The 23338-nt window shown below is 41.8% G+C and overlaps 1 protein-coding gene across 1 annotated transcript in view; it reads left to right on the top strand.

Annotated features, from left to right (window-relative positions):
• The first annotated feature begins 545 nt into the window (after positions 1 to 545).
• Positions 546 to 23338, top strand: part of LOC106582129 (unconventional myosin-XVI) — a 225771-nt gene continuing 202978 nt past the window's right edge. Inside the window, exon 1 of the mRNA XM_082967086.1 lies at positions 546 to 776. The gene's annotated coding sequence lies outside the window, so the exon portion shown is untranslated. The remainder of the gene's footprint in view (positions 777 to 23338) is intronic.

Below are 23338 nucleotides of genomic sequence, written 5' to 3'. Positions count from 1 at the left end.
GTTCTTTGTTCTATGGCCAAAAATGTTGGAGAAGTGGTTTATCCGTACATCTCCATTTTGGACAGTTATCTTTTTGTGTTGTTGTTTGTTGTGTTCCAATTTTCTCAGAAGTGATTAGATTCTATGGATTCTTCAATCACATTGAGCTGTTTTTTGACATGCGGTTCCATATTTTTTTCTGTTCTTTTTCTTACTGTATTCCTGTATTGATTTAATGTTTCCACATAGTAAAATCTCTGGTTTTCTGGTTGTCTGTGTTTTGGTTGGGAAGGTTGCTCGATTTCGTTCTAAGGTTTTTGCATTCTTCATCAAACCATTTCTCAGATTTTCTGCATGAATTTATATTTGATATGATATGCCTCTCTCTCTCTCTCTTTGGTACACCCTTCTGGTGCTCTCTCCTTCTGTCTATGCCCCCATCTTCCACACTCACCCACATGCTTACGGCTTCGCTCTCTCTCTCGCTCTGTCTCTATCTCTCTCTCTGCTGAGCGAGGGACTCTGATGGGTTAGTAGTGGAGGTTCTTAGCCTATGGGAGTAGATGCAGAGAGAGCTGTTACAGAGGGAGTTGCACTCTCTCTCGCTCTCTCGCTCTCTCACTCACTCACACTCTATTTCACTCACTCTCTCACGCACTGTCTCTCTCGCTCTTGCTCTCTAGCTCTATCGCTCTCTCACCGTGTTCATCTCTTGGGAGAAGCTACCAGCTAGTTCCTGGATTGTACTTCCCACCTGGAGAGAAGCATCGAGCAGCGCACGGATCTGTCACTATGAGGTATGTCAGCGTTCACCGCTCAAGATTGTGTGTGTGTGTGTGTGTGTCAGTGTGTGTAAGAATGTAGGCTCACTTCATTTGTTAACTTCATGAAGTGTACTAGATGGTCCCTTCATCAGCTATCTGAGCAGCTAACCGATCGCTGCAGCTGTACATAGCCCATCTGTAAATAGCCCACCCAATCTACCTACCTCATCCCCATATTGTTTTTAATTTACTTTTCTGCTCTTTTGCACACCAGTATTTCTACTTGCACATCACCATCTGCTCATCTATCACTCCAGTGTTAATTTGCTAAATTGTAATTCCTTCGCTACTATGGCCTATTTATTGCCTACCTCCTCATGCCATTTGGACACACTGTATATAGACTTTCTTTTTTTTCTATTGTGTAACTCTGTGTTGTTGTTTGTCACACTGCTTTGCTTTATCTTGGCCAGGTCGCAGTTGTAAATGAGAACTTGTTGTCAACATGCCTACCTGGCTAAATAAAGGTGAAATAAAAATGAAAATCATGCCTGAATGTAGTGAACATAATTGTTAAGAGTTTACGGAACATGATTTTGTAGAAATAGGAAATCTATTTGTTAATCGTTGTTCTGCATATCTCTATGAAAATCATCTAGTATTTACAGTATGTTGAGACCGTTTTTGTTGTTTTCTTTTCAAAGGGAGGGTTTTTCTCTCTTGTTTCAGACGTTTTGTTGTTGCTGTGTGCTGTTGTTTGCTCTGAGACCATGCCCGCGGCACCAGGCACAAGGGAAACCAGGTTTATTGGCACACACACACACACACACACACACACACACACACACACACACACACACACACACACACACACACACACACACACACACACACACACACACAGACACACCCCTCTGGCGGTACAACATTTGGGAATCCTACCATTTTCAGAGGTCCTTGGGCTGCTCCCACCCAGATGCTGAGAGAGAGAGTGTGTGTGTGTGTGTGTGTGTGTGTGTGTGTGTGTGTGTGTGTGTGTGTGTGTGTGTGTGTGTGTGTGTGTGTGTGTGTGTGTGTGTGTGTGTGTGTGTGTGTGTGTGTGTACCCTCTCTGGATGCAGTGCTTGGCTCTGCGCACTATGAGTGAAGTGCTGAAAGATTAATTTTTAGAAGCTCACAGGCATAGAAGTTGGTCAAATTAACCCGAAACTCTACTGAAGTGTGACTTTGTCCTGATGTTTCTTGGCTATTTACACAATTTTGTTCACACGTTAGGTTGTTTTTCAATGTTTGAGTTGGAAGCAACTGCTAGTGAAGAGACGTCTGAAATTCTTGTCTCTCATTCAGACACCACTCTGGCAGTGTTGCCAACTATTCCAGTGAGAATCGCTGTTGGCTCCTTGATTTGTCACTAGAAGACGTTTTGCCATTGCCACGATGATGTCATAGCACTAATTTGCTTGCTGCAGCACAACTGCGGTCCCCGAAGTAGCGTTTTGGCCCCCTCCCCAGCCGCACACCATCTCCCCTTGTCATTCTCTGCCTGTTTGTGCACCTTTGCTGTGACTTCCGTTGCACGGACAGCTTCTCCCACTCTAGTTTGCAGCAGAATTGAGTGGGAAAAGTCCCTAAATGCTATCAAAACCATAGATGTCAAAACTCCCCAAAGGCAGCCTGAAAAGTAACTGAATTTGTCACTAGCCTCTTTTACCAATAAACGTTTCTGGATGGGTCTGAAAACTCACTAAATATAGAGACACATTTTTTTCCCATCTTTATGTTTTTGGCGGGGATATCGTTTTGGTATTGAGTTTTGTATTACTTAACCTGGTATCAGTATTGAAGTCCAAATTCTGGTATTGAGACAACACTAGTTTGTGTGAGGGCTTGCTCAGATGTGTGCGAGTGCATGTATATTTGTGTGTGTATAGATTTGAGGTTGCTGGCGTTTAACCTGATTAGAATGGGCTGTATAATGTGGGCTGGTCTTGGAGAAGTTTCAGTAACTGATCCATCATGGTAACTTGATTTAAGAGGTCCTCTTTCACTGACAGCTCCCTTCTGCTATCTCCCTGTTGCCTCCTTTCAACAGGGAACTCCCCTTCTCAGTGTGTGTCCGTGTGTGTGTGTCCGTGTGTGTGTGTCCGTGTGTGTGTGTCCGTGTGTCCTTGCATGTGGGTGCGTGCGTGCTTGTGCGTCTGTGTGCATGTGTGTTGGGTGTGTGTACCCATCTGGCTGCTTGCTCAGTCCAGATTGGTTGAGGGTGGTAGAGGGTGTGGGCTTGTGGCACAAGCAGCACAGCATGGAGCCTCCTCGTCACCAGGGAGACATCACCAGCTCCACTCACTTACTCTCCTTCCTTCCTTCCGTCTGACTCTCTTTTCATCACATTCTCTTTATCTTCCTCTCTCTCTTTGACACCCATCTTTGTTTCTCCGTTCCCTTGTCACGTGTAGTCTACCCCCAGAGGAATAGTTTGTTTGTTTTTAGAAGTGGTAAGAAAGCAAGGGAAAAGCTTCTTATTTTTTCCCTGTCTGCATTTTGAGTGATCCCATACCATATATTTCCTAATACGTTTCTTCTAATATTCCATTTTTATTCTGAATTTTTATAGATGTTTCCGCCCAAAAGTCTGTGCCAACTGATGAGGTCCGAGTATAGCCAGCTTGAGGCTAATGGTGAGAGCTGTAGACCGTTCCCTCTCAGTCCACATTGTTCCTAGGCCCTCTTAGACCCTGGCTTAGGTCAGATGTTGGGACACATGTTGCCAAGTCTCAACCCCCTATGATAATTATGGGATGATTTATGCTGTTGGCTGTCCTGGAAACCGGATAGATAAGGACGGATATGTGACAAGGGTTCCCCAGAGGAAAGCTTGATGGATTGGCTGCCATTGGAACTCCAGAGGTGTTCACTTAAAATAATTCCCCCGTTGTGACATTATTGTAAAGTAGTTCTCCCATGTTGAGATGTTCACCTACCACAGTTAATGATCAGTATAAATTAGCTCCTTTTTTCATGATTGATTACGGCAGCAGTTTTTGAAGGATATGAGAAAAGTGTTCAGAAGTATGATACTTTTGGATGGATGGATGTGGCTTGGATCTACAGTATTTGGCCTCTGACTCTTGCTGGGTATTTCTCTAATCTAACTAGTCTGGGTCAAGATATTCTGGGTAGGGTTGGGTGATATCCAGAATTCAGCCACTTACTTAGATAACTAGCAGAGAAAAAAGATAAAACGCATAAGAAATGTCTTTCTGCGTTTTGTAAACGCAGATCTAAAATGCTTCTTGCGGTAATTTCTGCTCGGCACAGACACATTTTGTACTTCAGTTGCACTTCTCCACTCAGATGGGAATTCAGCAGACATTGCAGATTTTGTCAGCTGGTAATTGTCAAGCAAATAACTGCCGGTGTCATGGATTTGACCGTTAATTAACACAAACACATTTAGCATCTCCTGGCTTCCGTGAATAGCCTACAAGCCACTGATGCAGACCTTTGGAACATCTACATTTTAAGAAGTCTAATAAATCCATATAATATAGCCTACACCATCACAATTAATACATTTATTTTAGACAGGTCTAAAGAAACATGATATGAAGAAAATGTAGTCTATTTCAAAAGAACAAAATAGCATATTCTGAGTTGTCCATATGTTAGGCCCTGATTTGGCAATGCCATATGGTTGTGGGCTACACTAGTTCATTTAGCAGACAAGATTTGCTTATAATTCTGAGTCATTATTTTATATTATTTTATAGTACGAAGAATACAAATTAACATAGCTGAATAAAATAGAAAGGATATTTTCTCCAAACTATTTGAGGGAGTGCGCACATGCGGCTATTCTGTTTTGAACAGTTAACAAAGAAACAGGTACACCTATAGTTGAAGTCGGAAGTTTACATACACCTTAGCCAAATACATTTAAACTCTGTTTTTCATAATTCCTGACATTTAATCCAAGTAAAAATTCCCTGTCTTAGGTCAGTTAGGATCACCACTTTATTTTAAGAATGTGAAATGTCAGAATAATAGTAGAGAGAATGATTTCTTTCAGCTTTTATTTCTTTCATCACATTCCCAGTGGGTCAGATGTTTACATACACTCAATTAGTATTTGGTAGCATTTCCTTTAAATTGTTTAACTTGGGTCAAACATTTCGGGAAGCCTTCCACAAGCTTCCCACAATAAGTTGGGTGAATCCTGACAGAGCTGGTGTAACTGAGTCAGGTTTGTAGGCCTCCTTGCTCACACACGCTTTTTCAGTTCTGCCCACACATTTTCTATGGGATTGAGGTCATGGCTTTGTGATGGCCACTCCAATACCTTGAATTTGTGCTTAAGCCATTTTGCTAGAACTTTGACAGTATGCTTGGGGTCATTGTCCATATGGAAGACCCATTTGCGACCAAGCTTTAACTTCCTGACTGATGGCTTGAGATGTTGCTTCAATATATCCACATCATTTTCCATCTATTTTGTGAAATGCACCAGTCCCTCCTGCAGCAAAGCACCCCCACAACATGATGCTGCCACCCCCGTGCTTCACGGTTGGGATAGTGTTCTTCAGCTTGCAAGCCTCCCCCTTTTCCCTCCAAACATAACGATGGTCATTATGGCCAAACAGTTCTATTTTTGTTTCATCAGACCAGAGGTAATTTCTCCAAAAAGTATGATCTTTGACCCCATGTGCAGTTGCAAACCGTAGTCTGGCTTTTTTATGGCGGTTTTGGAGCAGTGGCTTCTTCCTTGCTGAGGGGCCTTTCAGGTTATGTCGATATAGGACTCCTTTAACCATGGATGTAGATAGTTTTGTACCTGTTTCCTCCAGAATCTTCACAAGGTCCTTTGTTGTTGTTCTGTGTTTGATTTGCACTTTTCTCACCAAAGTATGTTCATCTCTAGGAGACAGAACGTGTATCCTTCCTGAGTGGTCTGACGGCTGCATGGTCCCATGGTGTTTATACTTGCATACTATTGTTTGTACAGATGAACGTGGTACCTTCAGGCGTTTGGAAATTGCTCCCAAGGATGAACCAGACTTGTGGAGGTCTACAATTTTTTTTCTGAGGTCTTGGCTGATTTCTTTTGATTTTCCCATGATGTCAAGCAAAGAGGCACTGCGTTCGAAGATAGGCCTTGAAATACATCCACAGCTATACCTCAAATTGACTCAAATGATGTCAATTAGCCTATCAGAAGCTTCTAAAGCCATGGCATCATTTTCTGGAATTTTCCAAGCTGTTTAAAGGCACAGTCAACTTAGTGTATGTAAACTTCTGACCCACTGGAATTGTAATACAGTGAATTATAAGTGAAATAATCTGTCTGTAAACAATTTTTGGAAAAATTACTTGTGTCATGCACAAAGTAGATGTCCTAATCGACTTGCCAAACTATAGTTTGTTAACAAGAAATTTGTGGAGTGGTTGAAAAATGAGTTTTTATGACTCCAACCTAAGTGTATGTAAACTTCCGACATCAACTTTATATGCTTAATTTAGAGTTATTTATGAATCTTTCAGTGTGATACAAATGTTGGGCTATATGTTTAGATGTTTTATACATTCTAAGGCTGCATGATGCAACTCATAATCATTTCAAAAATGTTGCATGAAAGGCATGAGCTCTGCTTTGTGTTTGCGCATTCTGTACACACGTCATCGGTCTCTCATTCACAGTTTGACAAGCACCTGATAATGCCTCGAATTACCTGGCTGCATCCCCTTTGTGTGGTTGTAATGCCCCCTAAAAAAATCTATACCTATTGTGGCCAGTGGCCATTGTGGCCTTGGGCTGAATATAATAATTCTATTTCAATTCTCCCGGCTGTGTGCTGACACACCTTTCTGTCACAGGCTACAAGTGAAGACAGACATATCAGACACATGCTCTTCCTTGTCCAATTCTGAGGTGCATTTTGAAGATATTGGAAGAACAGTCCACATTTACTTTTCATCAGCCAACAAGATGAGTAGGCTTACTGAACAGCAAAAGCACTATCCTATGTCAATCTACTATCCCCCATAGTACAAAGTTAACCAATTGTCCTGTGTGAGAAATAAATATTCCAAACATAGTCTGGGATAGTTGTGGGATGCAATCAATCCCAAATTAATACAACCACTAGCATCAAAAAACCTATTTTAAGCAATGAGCCGGCCTCAACAGATGAGAACGTTTAGCTTAAAATATTGATAAACTATTAGGCTGTTTCTTCACATTATAAGCACAGCAATGCACACACAGCACGCTGTAAGCGTGAATGTTCCATTAGCAGGAAAACACCATTCTCAAAAGTGACCACAAATGTGATTATGCATGTATTGCTTTTATTATAAAGGTGTATTTTTGTGGTGTAAATAATATTCCCCAAACTTGAAACTCACGCGCTGCTTATACATGCCAGTTAGGCTCTACACCCCTTGTAAAGTTGATGAATGTACATCATTTTAAGAAGTTTTTTGGCCACTTTAGTTGTGATATGAACCTTATCAAAACATATAGGCCTACGGGCTAGGCTACATGAGGTGTGAGACTATGATTTGAAAAAACCGCAAAAAAATAATGCGCTGTTTTCCTTAAGCTGGGCATCATTCACAAGTGATTATATATAATTCACAAGTGATAGGATAATATTGTCACTCATCACACTATTCTTGATTTAATCTTGTCTTTACATGTACTAAATCGTATATGTGTAAAATTTGTTTTGATTTAGAATGGACCATTATCATGCACCTGTCTGGAAACAGATTTTTGATTACATTTGAATTGATGTCAGAGTGGTTAGAGGGACAATAGAGTGTGGGCAGTTAGCAAGTTTGATAGGCTACTAATGATCATCAGCAGCATCAGAGCTTGGAAAAGCCAAATTACCGTGATTAAACGGTCACGTGGAATTTTACTGCCGTCATGACTCTGGTGTTGTGGTAATATGGTCACCGTAACAGCCCTATAGCCTACTATTTTCTCTGGTAAAATGCAAGATTACCTTTAAGCAAAACATTAGAAATAATGTAACCAGCTACATTTCCTATGATAAACATTAGAAATATGATGTCCATGCATTGTTTTTGCAAAGAAATACCTTGCTTTTTCATTGTACTCTCATTTACTTGTGTGGCTGCCAGCCAAATAGCGTTGCACTTCTGTTGTCATCTGATGTAAATTAAGCTATTTTCTGCATAATATGTTGCGCTAATTTACTTTCTGTGGAAAAAAAACTATAGTTACACGCCCCTGATAACTCTATTGTATCAAAAAACCACTGTTGACTTTCAACCTAAAATGTGACCCCTGTCGATACACAGCTGGACTCACCTGCTCCCACTTTCTTCCGTTGTACTATTTCCAAACAAACACTTGACTGGCTCAACTGTTCTGGGGAACTACAGTAAGCTTCATAATGTAAAATAATGTGGCAGGTGAAATTAAGAACACGATCTGCTTTACATCCTAACATATTGCACATGTTGACTGCAGGTATTTACTTAAAAAGTAGCTACAAATATGACCATTTATTGAAAAACTTCAAAGAGATAGTTACCAGTATTGAAAAACCATCCTGTGGCTATTTCCAAATACCCCAGTATGCGGTATACCACCCAAGCCTAAGTCTGGGTCTACTGTATCTTAAGCCTGCCCAGTCTATAGTTTATTCTTAGATCAGACGGCTGGCAGGGTTAACCTACTTATTGGATTTCCTGAGAGGCTTGTCTAAAATCTCTGCAAAGACACACATGCACACACACACACACACACACACACACAAGAGATGGATCCATTTCATGTGGCTGATGTCAGAGGGCTGACAGCTGAGGGGACAGACAGACATATGAAATAAGAAGGGGAATAATGTGTCTGGAATACTGCCAGGAAAACCTGCACCTTACCCTGTGTTTGGACTGGGAATTCACATTAGCACATTATCCAGGAGTGATGATGATGATTATGTTGATGGATTGGATTCACAAGGGGCTTTTTCAAAGGGCTTTTTAATCAAATCAAATCAAACTGTATTTGTCAAATGCGCCGAATACAACAGGTGAGGACCTTAAAGTGAAATGTTTACTTACAAGCCTTTAACCAACAATGCAGTTTCAAGAAAAATACCTTAAGAAAAATAAGAAATAAAAGTAACATAATTAAAGAGCAGTAAAATAACAACACCGAGGCTATATACAGGGGGTACCGGTACAGAGTCAATGTGCGGGGGCACCGGTTAGTCGAGGTAATTGAGGTAATATGTGCATGTAGGTAGTTATTAAAGCGACTTATTCCTAGATAGTAACAGAGAGTAGCAGCAGAGTAAAACACGGGGGGGACAATGCAAATATTGTTCAGGAGTTTTATGGCTTGGGGGTAGAAGCTGTTCAGAAGCCTCTTGGACCTAGACTTGGCGCTCTGGAATGGCTTGCCGTGCGGTAGCAGAGAGAACAGTCTATGACTAGGGTGGCTGGAGTCTTTGAGAATTTTTAGGGCCTTCCTGTGACACCGCCTGGTATCGAGGTCCTGAATGGCAGGAAGCTTGTCCCCAGTGATGTACTGGGCTGTACGCACTACCCTCTGTAGTGCCTTGCGATCGGAGGCCGAGCAGTTGCCACATCAGGCAGTAATGCAACCAGTCAGGATGCTCTCGATGGTGCAGCTGTGGAATTTTGAGGACCCATTCCAAATCTTTTCAGTCTCCTGAGGGGGAATAGGTTTTGTCATGCCAATTTCATGACTGTTTTGGTGTTTGGACCATGTTAGTTTGTTGGTGATGCGGACACCAAGGAACTTGAAGCTCTCAACCTGCTCCACTACAGCCCCGTTGATGAGAATGGGGGCGTGCTCGGTCCTCCTTTTCCTGTAGTCCACTATCATCTCCTTAGTCTTGATCACGTTGAGGGAGCGGTTGTTGTCCTGGCACCACACAGCCAGGTCTCTGACCTCCTCCCTATATGCGGTCTCGTCATTGTTGGTGATCAGGCCTACCACTGTTGTGTGATCGGCAAACTTAATGATGGTGTTGGAGTAGTGACTGGCCGTGCAGTCATAAGTGAACAGGGAGTACAGGAGGGGACTGAGCACGCACCCCTGAGGGGCCTCCGTGTTGAGGATCAGCGTGGCGGATGTGTTGTTACCTACCCTTACCACCTGGGGGTGGCCAATCAGAAAGTCCAGGATCCAGTTGCAGAGGTAGGTGTTTAGTCCCAGGATCCTTAGTTTAGTGATGAGCTTTGAGGGTACTATGGTGTTGAACGCTGAGCTGTAGTGAATGAATAGCATTCTCACATAGGTTTTCCTTTTGTCCAGGTGTGAAAGGGCGGTGTGGAGTGCAATAGAGATTGCATTATCTGTGGATCTGTTGGAGCAGTATCCAAATTGGAGTGGGTTTAGGGTTTCTGGGATAATGGTGTTGATGTGAGCCATGACCAGCCTTTCAAAGTACTTCATGGCTACAGACGTGAGTGCTACGGGTCGTTAGTCATTTAGGTAGGTTACCTTAGTGTTCTTGGGAAGAGGGACTAGGGTGGTCTGCTTGAAACAAGTTGGTATTACAAACTCAGACAGTGAGAGCTTGAAAATGTCAGTGAAGACACTTGCCAGTTGGTCAGCGTGTGCTCAGAGTAAACGTCCTGGTAATCCGTCTGGCCCTGTGGCCTTGTGAATGTTGACCTGTTTAAAGGTCTTACACACATCGGCTGTGGAGAATGTGATCACACAGTCGTCCGGAACAGCTGATGCTCTCATGCATGTTTCAGTGTTACTTGCCTCGAAGCGAGCATAGAAGTAATTTAGTTTATTTGGTAGGCTTGTGTCACTGGGCAGCTCTCGGCTGTACTTCCCTTTGTAGTCTGTAATAGTTTGCAAGCCCTGCCACATCCGACGAGCGTCGGGGCCAGTGTAGTACAATTCGATCTTAGTCCTGTATTGATGCTTTGCCTGTTTGATGGTTCGTCGGAGGGTATAGCGGGATTATTTATAAGCTTCCAGGTTAGAGTCCTGCTCCTTGAAGCGGCAGCTCTACCCTTTAGCTCAGTGTGGATGTTGCCTGTAATCCATGGCTTCTGGTTGGGGGATGTACCTACAGCCATTGTGGGGACAACGTCATTGATGCACTTATTGATGAAGCCAGTGACTGATGTGGTGTACTCCTCAATGCCTTCGGAAGAATCCCGGAACATATACCAGTCTGTGCTAGCAAAACAGTCTTGTAGCTTAGCATCTGCTTCATCTGACCACTTTTTATTGACCGAGTCACTGGTGCTTCCTGCTTTAATTTTAGCTTGTAAGCGGGAATCAGGAGGATAGAATTATGGTCAGATTTGCCAAATGGAGGGCGAGGGAAAGCTTTGTACGCGTCTCTGTGTGTGCAGTAAAGGTGGTCTAGAGGTTTTTTTTCCCTCTGGCTGCACATTTAACATGCTGGTAGAAATGAGGTAAAACTCATGTAAGTTTCCCTGCATTATAAAGTCCCCGGCCAGTAGGAGCGCCGCCTCTGGATGAGCATTTTCCTGTGTACAGCGGTGTACAGCTTATTGAGTGCGGTTTTAGTGCCAGCATTGGTCTGCGGTGGTATGTAGACAGCTACGAAAAATACAGATAAACTCTCTCGGTAGATAGTGTGGTCTACAGCTTATCATGAGATACTCTACGTCAGGCAAGCAAAACCTCGAGACTTCCTTAGATATCATGCACCTGCTGTTGTTTTCAAGTATACATAGACCGCCACCCTTTGTCTTACCAGAGGCTGCTGTTCTATCCTGCCGATACAGTGTATAACCCACCAGCTGTATGTTATTCATGTCGTCGTTCAGCCACGACTCGGTGAAATTCTAAGATATTACAGTTTTGAATGTCCCTTTTGTAGGATATACGTCCTTTTAGTTTGTCCAATTTATTATCCAGTGATTGTACATTGGCCAATAGTACCAATAGCAAAGGAAAATTAGCCACTCGTCGGCGGATCCTCACAAGGCACCCCGATCTCCTTCCGTGATAACTTTTCCATCTCTTTCTCCTGCAAATAAGGGGTATGAGGGCCTGTTTGTGTGTCTGTAGTAAATCCCTCTCGTCCGACTAATTAAAGAGAAATTCTTCATCCAGTTCAAGGTGAGTAATCACTGTTCTGATTTCCAGAAGCTCTTTTCAGTCATAAGAGACGGTAGCAGCAACATTATGTACAAAATGAGTTACAAACAATGCAAAAAAACGAACCAAATAGAGTGCACTCAGCTGGACCCTCGTTCTGAACTGCCGTACTTCTTCATTTCTCTAAAGAAAAACATCAACCAATTTCTAAAGCATATTTCTATTGAAACGGGCTTACCATAGAAAACCAATGGAAAACAGATTGACCTCAACAACAAAAAATTCCCTTGATCGATTGTGCTCGGAGTTTTGCCTGCCCAATCAGTTCTGTTATACTCACAGACATTATTCAAACGGTTTTAGAAACTTTATATGCATATCCTAGGTTCTGGGCCTGAGTAGCAGGCAGTTTACTTTAGGCACACTTTTCATCCAGATGTGAAAATAGCGCCCCCAAGCCTAGAGAAGTTAAGTGTCCATAAAACGGCAGTCATCCCCTCCAGCGCCACCACTAATGTTTATGTCCTGGTGTTCAGTATGAAGGAAGTTAAAGGTAGTGCGAGCCAATGGTAACTGGTGTTAGCGCAATGACTGTACCTGCAGCCTTCCAGTTATTGCGCTAACACTAGTTAGTGTTGGCTTGTAAAACTACAACTTACTTCCTTCGTACTGCACGCAGAAACATGAAAATGGTGTCCACAAGTTCATTTGGTAAGTATAAAAACGTCTTAATTGCCTGAATCTCACATTATCCCTTTAATCACTGCCAAGTCAATATAACACATCAAAGGCTGCTACAGTCATGAATTTCACCCCCTCACAGTGAAAGAGTGGTTATTTTGAGTAGAACACTTCCTTGTTTGATCATCAGCCGCCTGTTCCTGCCACGTGATATGTGGACTTCCAGACTTTGTTTATTTTCCCTGGGCTTTAACTGGCTGCTGTGTCAGTGGGCCATGTGTCAGGGTCAATGTCTGGGCTAGTCAGGACCTGTGTGTGCTCGTGTGCATGCTCGTGTGCATGCGCTTGTGCATGAGCGTGTGTGTGTGCTCGTGTGCATGGGGTAAAAGTAGTGGTATTGGAAACAGGGTGGCAGAGAGCAACTGAGAGATAAGGTTGGAGTGTGTGGTGGTGTGAAAGAATAGGCTCCCTGAACATTTAATGTGTTGGAGGAGGACTGTCACTGAGTGTTAGGAGTGTTTGAGAGGGAGAAGTTTAGGGACTGTGGGGTGTGTGTGGCTGTTGGGATTGTAAGTGGAGTGTGTAGAATGGGGCTTGAGTGGGGTGTGTGTATCTGGGGGGGGGGGGGGGGGGGGGTGTTAAACACACACATGAAAGATAACAGCTGTGTGGGTGTGTGCAAGATTTCAAACATATCATGTCTAATATTAAACCATAATTAAATTTGGTCATTGTTAAATGATGCATGCTTTTCCCATGGAATAATATGATGATACAGTAAGGACCCCCACTGGTCGGGGGGGGGGGGGGGGGGGGAGAGCGAGAGAGAGAGAGAGAGAGAGAGAAGGGTGAAAGAAGAGAGTAAAGGTATGAGAGGAGAGGGAAGGTATGAGAGGAGAGGGAGTAGAACTAAGAGATGAAGATATTAAGGGGACAATGAAATAGAAAAAGAGGTGAGAGTGATCGAGAGAGGGAGAGAGACATGGTTTAAGAGTGGGAGTGAAAAAGGGTTGAGAGATGGGGATGGGAGAGGGGGATGAGGAGTGAGAGAGGTGGTGTGGATTATGGAGTGATATGGGAGAGCAGAACTGCAGAGGTGGGGAATCTGAAAAACTGAAGGGTTGTTCCATTTGATTTCAATCACTTTTTGACTGCACCCCTTTTAATTTGACTGAAACTGGTCAGAGTGGTCAAAAAGTGACTTTTTGAACCTGAATGACAAAACCTTCTGGAGATAAGAGTTGTCTTTATCACGGGAAAAGATTAACAGTTTAGACTGTTATCATTTAAAAGGTAACAAACCGGTTTGTCAAAATATTTTTTTATTTCATGAAAAATTGTGTTTTAATAAAAATATATAATTTTTTACCATTAACCCCGGTTGTCTTAACGTTTAAACTCAGATTTAGTTAATATTCACAAAGCTTCTGTCTTAGACCCTAATTAAAATAATCGGAGGTGCTTGTGTTGCGCCCAACATTGGTTGAGACACAGCATCCTCTTGAATAGAGGGTAGGTCATTTCAGTCATAGAAGTAGGATTTACAGAATGGATCTATCCCTTCAGACTCCTGCAATTTAGCTGGTACACCATTTACATTTTTAGTGAATTTAAATGGTAACTTCCAGTTACTACCACAAAGATGTCAACTTACATAAATAATAATTTATTGAACTTTTAAAGCACTTTTCATTACAGAATCTCAAAGCACATGAAAATCTGAATAAACGACAAGTAGTAATACATAGGCTTCACCTGCAGTTAGATCAGTTAGATCAAGTTGGTTTGAGTGCTTCTTGAAGCCTCCAGCAGACGGGTGGCCGCAGTCATGAGAGGATCTGTGAATGTTCTATTCTATTATCTATATTTCTATGATTTCAATAGGTTTCCTATGAAAGATTCACAGTATAATTTATAACAACTGATATTCCCATTCAAGTCAACATTCTGTGATGTGTGGACCTCCAAACCATCTTTGTGGTACCATTTGAAAGTAAAAATGTTAATTATATTCCCATTTTAGTATGTCTTTTTTTTGTTTTTATTTGAGTTTACACATTTTTAGATCATTGACATTAAAGTTATATAAAGAAAAAATGTTTTCTTCAGGAAATTATAAAACAGTTTGACATCCCTGTTGGTTATCTTTTCAATTATATCAAACTCAACGGTTTATCTTTTCCAGTGATGAAGTAATGAATGTCTCATGGTATGGTGGTCTATGCAAAATCTCTATATCCTCAATGTTTTGGCATTCAGGTCCAAAATGTCACTTTCTGACTGCAAATATGTATGGAAAGTTTTGTTCAAATCAGGGGTGCGGTCAAATGGAATGATCCTGAAGATTGACCTACTTAGCTACAGTATATAGAGGTAGTCATCGTCACTGATACATGGAACAAATAGGAGAGGGTAAAAAATGATGAAGAGGAAGGAACAAGGAGACTATGAGATGAAGACAGAGTGAGATAGGAAGAAAAGATGTAGGGCAAAACAGCCTGAGAAGGAGAGAGATTTGCATAATATTTTTCAGGTCACAGCAGGAGTCTGTTGGAAACCCACCAATTTCCAAACAATGGGTTTGAGTCCACTGCTGTTTTAATCATTTACAGACAAAGTTCTATTAGTGGCTCTTCACTAGTCAGGCCCATATATACAGATAACTACCCAGAAAAGGAAATAGCAACATAACGTGTCTTAATAGGGTGTTGGGCCACCACAAGCCAGAACAGTTTCATTGCACCTTGGCATAGATTCTACAAACGACTAGGAACTCTATTTGAGGGATGCGACACCATTCTTCCATGAGAAATTCCATAATTTGGAGATTTGTTGTTGGTGGTAGAAAACACTGTCTAAGGTACTCCAGAATCTCCCATAAGTGTTCAATTGGGTTGAGATCTGATTGATTAGTTGGCCATGGTATATGATTTGCATCGTTTTCATGCTCATCAAAACATTCAGTGCCCACTCGTGCCATATGGATGGTGGCATTGTCATCCTATGGGGGCATAGCCATGATAGCCAAAACAATGGCCAAAATAATGGCCTGCCCAGTATTTACAGTTGAAGTTGGAAGTTTACATACACTTAGGTTGGAGTCATTAAAACTCGTTTTTCAACCACTCCACAAATTTCTTGTTAACAAACTATAATTTTGGCAAGTCGGTTAGGACATCTACTTTGTGCATGACACAAGTCATTTTTCCCTAAATTGTTTACAGACAGATTATTTCACTTACAATTCACTGTATCGCAATACCAGTGGGTCAGAAGTTTACAAGTGAAATAATCTGTCTGTAAACAATTTTTGGAAAAATGACTTGTAGATGTCCTAACCGACATGCCAAAACTAGTTTGTTAACAAGAAATGTGTGGAGTGGTTGGAAAACGAGTTTTAATGACTCCAACCTAAGTGTATGTGAACTTCCGACTTCAACTGTAAATACAATACCTACTGTAAGCATGATGAGATGTTAACTGCTTAATGAACTCAGGAACCACACCTGTGTGGAAGCATCTGCTTTCAATACACTTTTTATCCATCCCCTTACGGAAAAATCATATGGCTTACATTACATTTTCACATGTTGTGCACATCTGAAACCATGTGTTTTTGGAACACTTCATGTTTCAGGTGATGATATTTCACTTGAAGTATTACATGTGGATTTTCACGTGATTCATTTTTTCATGAGATTTCACTGCAAACAAAAAGTAGTCATTATGATACACAAACTGTGCTTTTATCATTGCTTTCAACTTAAATATTTGACACATTTGGCCTACATTGCATATGTTTATTTATACAGTAATTATTTTTCTACATGTCCTTACCTGGGATTTTAACTAAAAACCTATTGGTTCACAGCATTCCAATCTTCCTGCTATGTCACCATGTCTGTGTCAGTAACTGATTTCGCCTGTATACCTACACTTTGGACCGCAAAGTAAGTGTCAGCCTTGTGAAAAATACACTCAAGAAAACCATTAGATTTATCATAGTGATTCAGGTGAATCATTAAAACAGAATAATATGCCCAACCAACATTAAACAACTCTACAGAAAATCAAAAAATTACTGAAATAAGTAAATTAAATCAGTGATTAGGGAATAGTTAGAATAACTGATAACTAAAATACCAGTGCAGATGGCACTCTTTTGCTAAGTGCAGAGATGTATTATACTGTATATAGTTCATGTTTTGGGGAGTGCTACAGAAGAAATATCAGTGTACCTCAAAACTAGAGGTTGTGAGTTTGCATCCCAGGAGATATCATAATTTAGCTGAACAACAATAACACATGGAATTGCGCATTTGAAACCATGATCAGATGTGAAGTGTTTCAAAAACACGTTTTCACATTTGAAATGTTCCAAAAACAAGTTTTCACATGGAAATATCACATGTAAAGTGTTCTAAAAACACATGTTCACACGTCACATGTGAAGTGTTCCAAAAAACTCATTTTGACATGATTTCATGTGAAAGTCACATGTAAAATGTTACATCAAATGCACCAAAAACAAGTTTTCACATGATTTCACGTGAAATTTCACATCACGTGTGAAATCTTGTGATTTTCCACATGTGAAATCATGTGGTTCGACGTGATTAAAATGAAACTACGCTGTTAGCCATTGCTGTTAATTGTGTGCTACATTTTACAGTCATTATAAGGTAAATGTCTACACTAATAGGATACTATCAATCGCAATGCACTTGGATACTTCTTGACCATCCTGCAAATTAACTTGGCATAGCTGACTTGCAATTGCATTTAAACTTATAGAATACTTTACTTTGCTTATGGCCCAAACTTAAAAAACCTTCCTGTACTTTTATTGTAATTTACCCTGGCTATTGAGTTGCAGTGAAAATAGTGGAACCAACTTTTAATGTATTTCTACAGCTGAACTGTATTTTGCCAGTAAATATACAACAACAAACTGTACTCAGGAAGTACACAAAAAATAAAATGTTGAATAGAATTAAAAGTAGGAGTTGGGTTTACTTTCTGAATTGACTGGAACTTAAATGGAATTGACCTCAGCATTGGTTAGCATACTTGGGACGCAACCCCACCTGGGATTTGAACTCTCAACCTCTTAGATGACATCAACCTGAATGTCCTGCTTCGCCACCAGGTCTATGGCCATGACAAAGATCTGCCACATATTTATTGGAAAGAATACATTTCTGCACTTTGCTAAAAGCTGCCCGGAATCAAGTCAATAATTGTGCGATTATCTGACAACACCAACAAAAAAGTAACAGTGCTCAGGGACACTTGACATTAAGGCCTAGATTCAATAAGAGTACCGTTACAGTACGGTGTTGTTTCCGGGTGTACAAAAAGGTCAAAGGTACACATAGGAACTCGCATGATACTGGTCGATACCGTTTAGGGTACATGTGCAGATAATCTACTATAATGGTACATTTTTCTACCCAATATATTAAATATAAATCTGTGTTCGTAACCATGTGTGTGGGAATTGATCAGTTGTGAAGTCATAAATACCAGTTGGATGCATTCACATACTTTGCAATTGTTGGGAAACACCAATTGGCTAATGGCAAACAAGCTGTGTCAACCATAAACTAAAAGTACATATATCATGCTTGTAAACAAGTTATAGAGTTCAGAAACCATACTAATAGATTGCTTTTCATAAATAATGTTTTGTTGTCACATTTAACTGCCGCAAATTCTGTTATGTAGGTAATTTCCTTAGTAGGTGATGTTAGACGTCAGCATGTGTGAGAAGTCTGAGCTCAGGGATAATGGACATGTTTCCCACTATTAATTACCAGTTGGAGACCTGTTCAAGTGGATTTTTTCCAGTCGTTTGTGGTAAATTCCCTCTTCTCACTTGGTTACAAACATAGCATTAGATACACTCATTAACACACTTTGAAATGTAAGTGTGGGCAATGTGCTGAAGGGGGTCATGAGTATATTTGTGGGCATTGTCTAAAATATGTTGTATTTGTGCCAACAGTCAGTGGAAATGTTGTAACAGTTTAATTGATGTTATGTTGATGAAGGTTGAGTTCCTCTTTTGACATTGTCAGGTCTGCAATCTTCGTTAAAACTTGTGACAATCAAGAGGTGCACTATTAAGAGGTTACTGTGCATTTTCCAGTAGCTTAATGGCAGCTGGTTAACAGGCAGTTCATATTTAATAGCTTACAGTCAGCTAGTTGCAAGTCGGTTATTCAAAAATTCACAGTAATGTACCGTAGCTGATCTATCATACACACTGACCTGATGGTCTGGCAATAAATTGAGTATTACAATTACATGGTGACTAGCTATAAATGTTAATAGTTAAATGTTAAATTGTTATTTGCTATCACATGCACATGCTTCATTTGGAAAAATTTTATTTAAAAAATGTCCTTTAAAAACAGTACATCATTTTTACACAAAAAAATGGCATAAAGGCATTAAAAACTGCATTTGAATATTACATTTATATTTGTTAAAAAGTACACTTTTATTTAAAACAATAAAACAACCATGAATAAAAGTACATTTTCTTGTAAAAAATCCAATCTGTAAAAGCCATTTAAAATGTGCTCAAATTATTTAACAAAGGTAAAACATTTTTAAGACATGGAAAACATGTTAAAAAGTAACTTTGTTAAAAATCTGTCTGGAAAATCTACAGGAATGGGGTGAGTCGTTATCAAACTTACCTCCTCCTGCTCTTCCGAATCAACTACCGTCTTGTCCTTCGGGGCCCAGAAGAGATCCCTCCCCTAGGCGCCGCAGCGCTGTCGGGCCGTGGCCGCTGGGACCTTGGGGTCGAGGCCCCCTTTCTTCTGTACCACCCCAGGGCTTCCATAGCTACCATGGCCACTGCCTGGGGGGAGGTCTCTACTTGATTCCCTACCAGCAGGTTGCAGGAAGACCACAGTGCATCCTTCAGGCACATGGGGGTGGGCCAGAGCTTGGTGAAGGCCTTCGGCCCACCCCATACAGCACGAGCTGGGGCATTAGGTCCTCCCCTGCTGGCAGACACAGGGAGATCAGGGGGCCTGCTTCCTCCCACAGCAAGTGCCTCACCGACTCCACTTGGCCACAGCCTGGTCGGTGTCATACGGATGTCCTTGCTATGCCACAGGAGTGCATAACGGCCCTGACCGGGAGGATCTCATGGGCAACCATCCAGGACCAGTCCCGCTGCCGATTCAGCAGAACAGGATGGGACACATTGGGCCAAACCGTTGTGGGCTCGGCTATAGCAAGCCCATGGACTGGACACACTGGTTCCCGCTCCTGCACAAGAGAGAAAAGAGAGAAAAGAGAACAGTGTTTAGTTAAAAAAGTGACTGATTATTTTTCCTGTTTAAAATGTCAACTTCTGGAGCTGGAGGTAGTGCATTTACATCAGCCTTTAGCAAGGTTGCAGAACTGACAATGTAGAAGCTTAATGTTTATGAATAGACCAGAGGAACTGGGATGACATTCCCACTTATGGGAGACCAAAAATGGCAAGCTGAAAGCCACACCTTGAATAAGCCACACCTGCAATCTTCTGATAGGCTGCCACAGTAACCCTAGACTGCCAATCAGCAAGTGATGTGCATCTTGACTACAGAAGAATCAGTGTCCTGTAAGTTACTGGCAACATTTAAAAATAACTTAATAACAAGTACTTTTAAATAACAAAATTACAAATTACCATTAAGTTACTTGAAGAAGCCCACTAACCTCTTCTTAGTGCATCTCATTACTGACACAATCTCTTAAGCTTGCAGAACAAACATTGTCGAAAGAGGTGCTTTACTTCTATTAGCATAACCATCAAACACTTCCACTGACGGTTGGCAGAAATGCACAGATATTTTGACCATCCCTCCAAATATTCTAATGAGCCCCCACCAGTACATTCAAAGCTCAGTGAAGATTGTACATTATATAAAAAATATTGTGAAGAAAGATTTTCCATTATACAAACAGGGTACCAGACTTTACCATGTGAGTTCATATGTGTACCTGTGAAGTGTACCCTTTTGATATTTGTTTACCCCAGGTAACAAACTGTAGTGTACCCTACCCATTTTAATCGTTCCAAGCAATAAGTATGTGTCTGTTGTCAATGCAGAAACATCGATGCACTCCCAACCAAGAAGTTCAAGTTCAAATCCCCAAAATAATAATGTATGCTCTGGGTCAAGTGTCCTTGAGCACTGTCAGTTTTATGTTGGTGGGGATAATTGTACAATTAATTACTTGATTCTAAGCAGCTCTTAGCAACGTTCAGAAAGGCATTCTTGCCAATAAGTCTTTGGCCATATCTCTTTCATGCTCACAGATCTGATGGTGTAGCTGCACTGTAGCAGGACATTTCAGGTTTCTAACGACCAAGAGGTTGAGTTCAAATCCCATTTAATAAGGCCTAAGTACAATATCTTACAGTAATTGAAATCAGAATACAGTAGAATACTGTCATTTTATAGAAATAACTTCAAGTTTGTGTACAGTGCCTTTGGAAAGTATTCAGACCACTTGACTTTTTCCACATTTTGTTACATTACAGCCTTATTCTAAAATAGATTAAATACATTTAAAAAATCCTCAGCAATGTACACACAATACCCCATAATGACAAAGTGAAAACAGAAATACCTTATTTACATAACTATTCAGACACTTTGCTATGGGACTCGAAATTGAGCTCAGGTGCATCCTGTTTCCATTGATCATCCTGGAGATGTTTCTACAACTTGATTGGAGTCCACCTTTGGTAAATTCAATTGATTGGACATGATTTGGAATGGCACACACCTGTCTATATAAGGTCGAACAGTTGACAGTGCATGTCAGAGCAAAAACCAAGCCATGAGGTCGAAGGAATTGTCCGTAGAGCTCCAAGATAGGATTGTGTCGAGGCATAGATCTTGGAAATGGCACCAAAAATGTCTGCAGCATTGAAGGTCCCCAAGAACACAGTGGCCTCCATCATTCTTAAATGGAAGAAGTTTGGAACCACCAAGACTCTTCCTAGTGCTGGCCGCCCATCCAAACTGTGCAATCGGGGGAGAAGGGCCTTGGTTAGGGAGGTGACCAAAGACCCGATGGTCACTCTGACAGAGCTCCAGAGTTGGTTGTCCTTCTGGAAGGTTCTCCCATCTCTGCAACTCTCCACCAATCAGGCCTTTATGGTGGCCAGATGGAAACCACTCCTCAGTATAAGGCACATGACAGCCCGTTTGGAGTTTGCCAAAAGGCACCTAAAGACTCTCAGACCATGAGAAACAAGATTCTCTGGTCTGATGAAACCAAGATTCAAGTCTTTGACCTGAATGCCAAGCGGCACGTCTGGAGGAAACCTGGCACCATGCCTACAGGGAAGCATGGTGGGGGCAGCATCATGTTGTGGGGATGTTTTTCAGCGGCAGGGACTGGGAGACTAGTCAGGATCGAGGAAAAGATGAACAGAGCAAAGTACAGAGAGATCCTTGATGACAATATGCTCCAGAGCACTCAGGCCCTCAGACTGGGATAAAGGTTCACCTTCCAACAGGACTACAACCCTAAGCAAACAGCCTAGACAACGCAGGAGTGGCTTCAGGACAAGTCTCTGAATGTCCTTGATTGGCCCAGCCAGAGCCCGGACTTGAACCCGATCAAATATCTCTGGAGAGACCTGAAAATAGATGTGCAGCAATGCTCCCCATCCAAGCTATCAGAGCTTGAGACTATCTTCAGAGAAGAATGGGAGAGACTTCCCAAATACCAAGCTTGTAGCATCACACCCAAGAAGACTTGAGGCTGTAATATAAACTGCTCAAAAAAATAAAGGGAACACTAAAATAACACATCCTAGATCTGAATGAATGAAATAATCTTATTAAATACTTTTTTCTTTATATAGTTGAATGTGCTGACAACAAAATCACACAAAAATAATCAATGGAAATCCATTTTATCAACCCATGGAGGTCTGGATTTGGAGTCACACTCAAAATTAAAGTGGAAAACCACACTACAGGCTGATCCAACTTTGATGTAATGTCCTTAAAACAAGTCAAAATGAAGCTCAGTAGTGTGTGGGCCTCCACGTGCCTGTATGACCTCCCTACAACGCCTGGGCATGCTCCTGATAAGGTGGCGGATGGTCTCCTGAGGGATCTCCTCCCAGACCTGGACTAAAGCGTCCGCCAACTCCTGGACAGTCTGTGGTGCAACGTGGCGTTGGTGGATGGAGCGAGACATGATGTCCCAGATGTGCTCAATTGGATTCAGGTCTGGGGAACGGGCGGGCCAGTCCATAGCATCAATGCCTTCCACTTGCAGGAACTGCTGACACACTCCAGCCACATGAGGTCTAGCATTGTCTTGCATTAGGAGGAACCCAGGGCCAACCGTACCAGCATATGGTCTCACAAGGGGTCTGAGGATCTCATCTCGGTGCCTAATGGCAGTCAGGCTACCTCTGGCGAGCACATGGAGGGCTGTGCGGCCCCCCAAAGAAATGCCATCCCACACCATGACTGACCCACCGCCAAACCGGTCATGCTGGAGGATGTTGCAGGCAGCAGAACGTTCTCCACGGCGTCACCAGGCTCTGTCACGTCTGTCACATGTGCTCAGTGTGAACCTGCTTTCATCTGTGAAGAGCACAGGGCGCCAGTGGCGAATTTGCCAATCTTGGTGTTCTCTGGCAAATGCCAAACGTCCTGCACGGTGTTGGGCTGTAAGCACAACCCCTACCTGTGGATGTCGGGCCCTCATACCACCCTCATGGAGTCTGTTTCTGACCGTTTGAGCAGACACATGCACATTTGTGGGCTGCTGGAGGTCAT

The sequence above is a fragment of the Salmo salar genome, chromosome 21, assembly GCF_965601325.2.
Source record: "Salmo salar chromosome 21, fSalSal1, whole genome shotgun sequence".
Classification (NCBI taxonomy): domain Eukaryota; kingdom Metazoa; phylum Chordata; class Actinopteri; order Salmoniformes; family Salmonidae; genus Salmo; species Salmo salar.
Note: the sequence above shows the minus strand (reverse complement) of the source record. Positions and strands in the feature narration are given on the sequence as shown.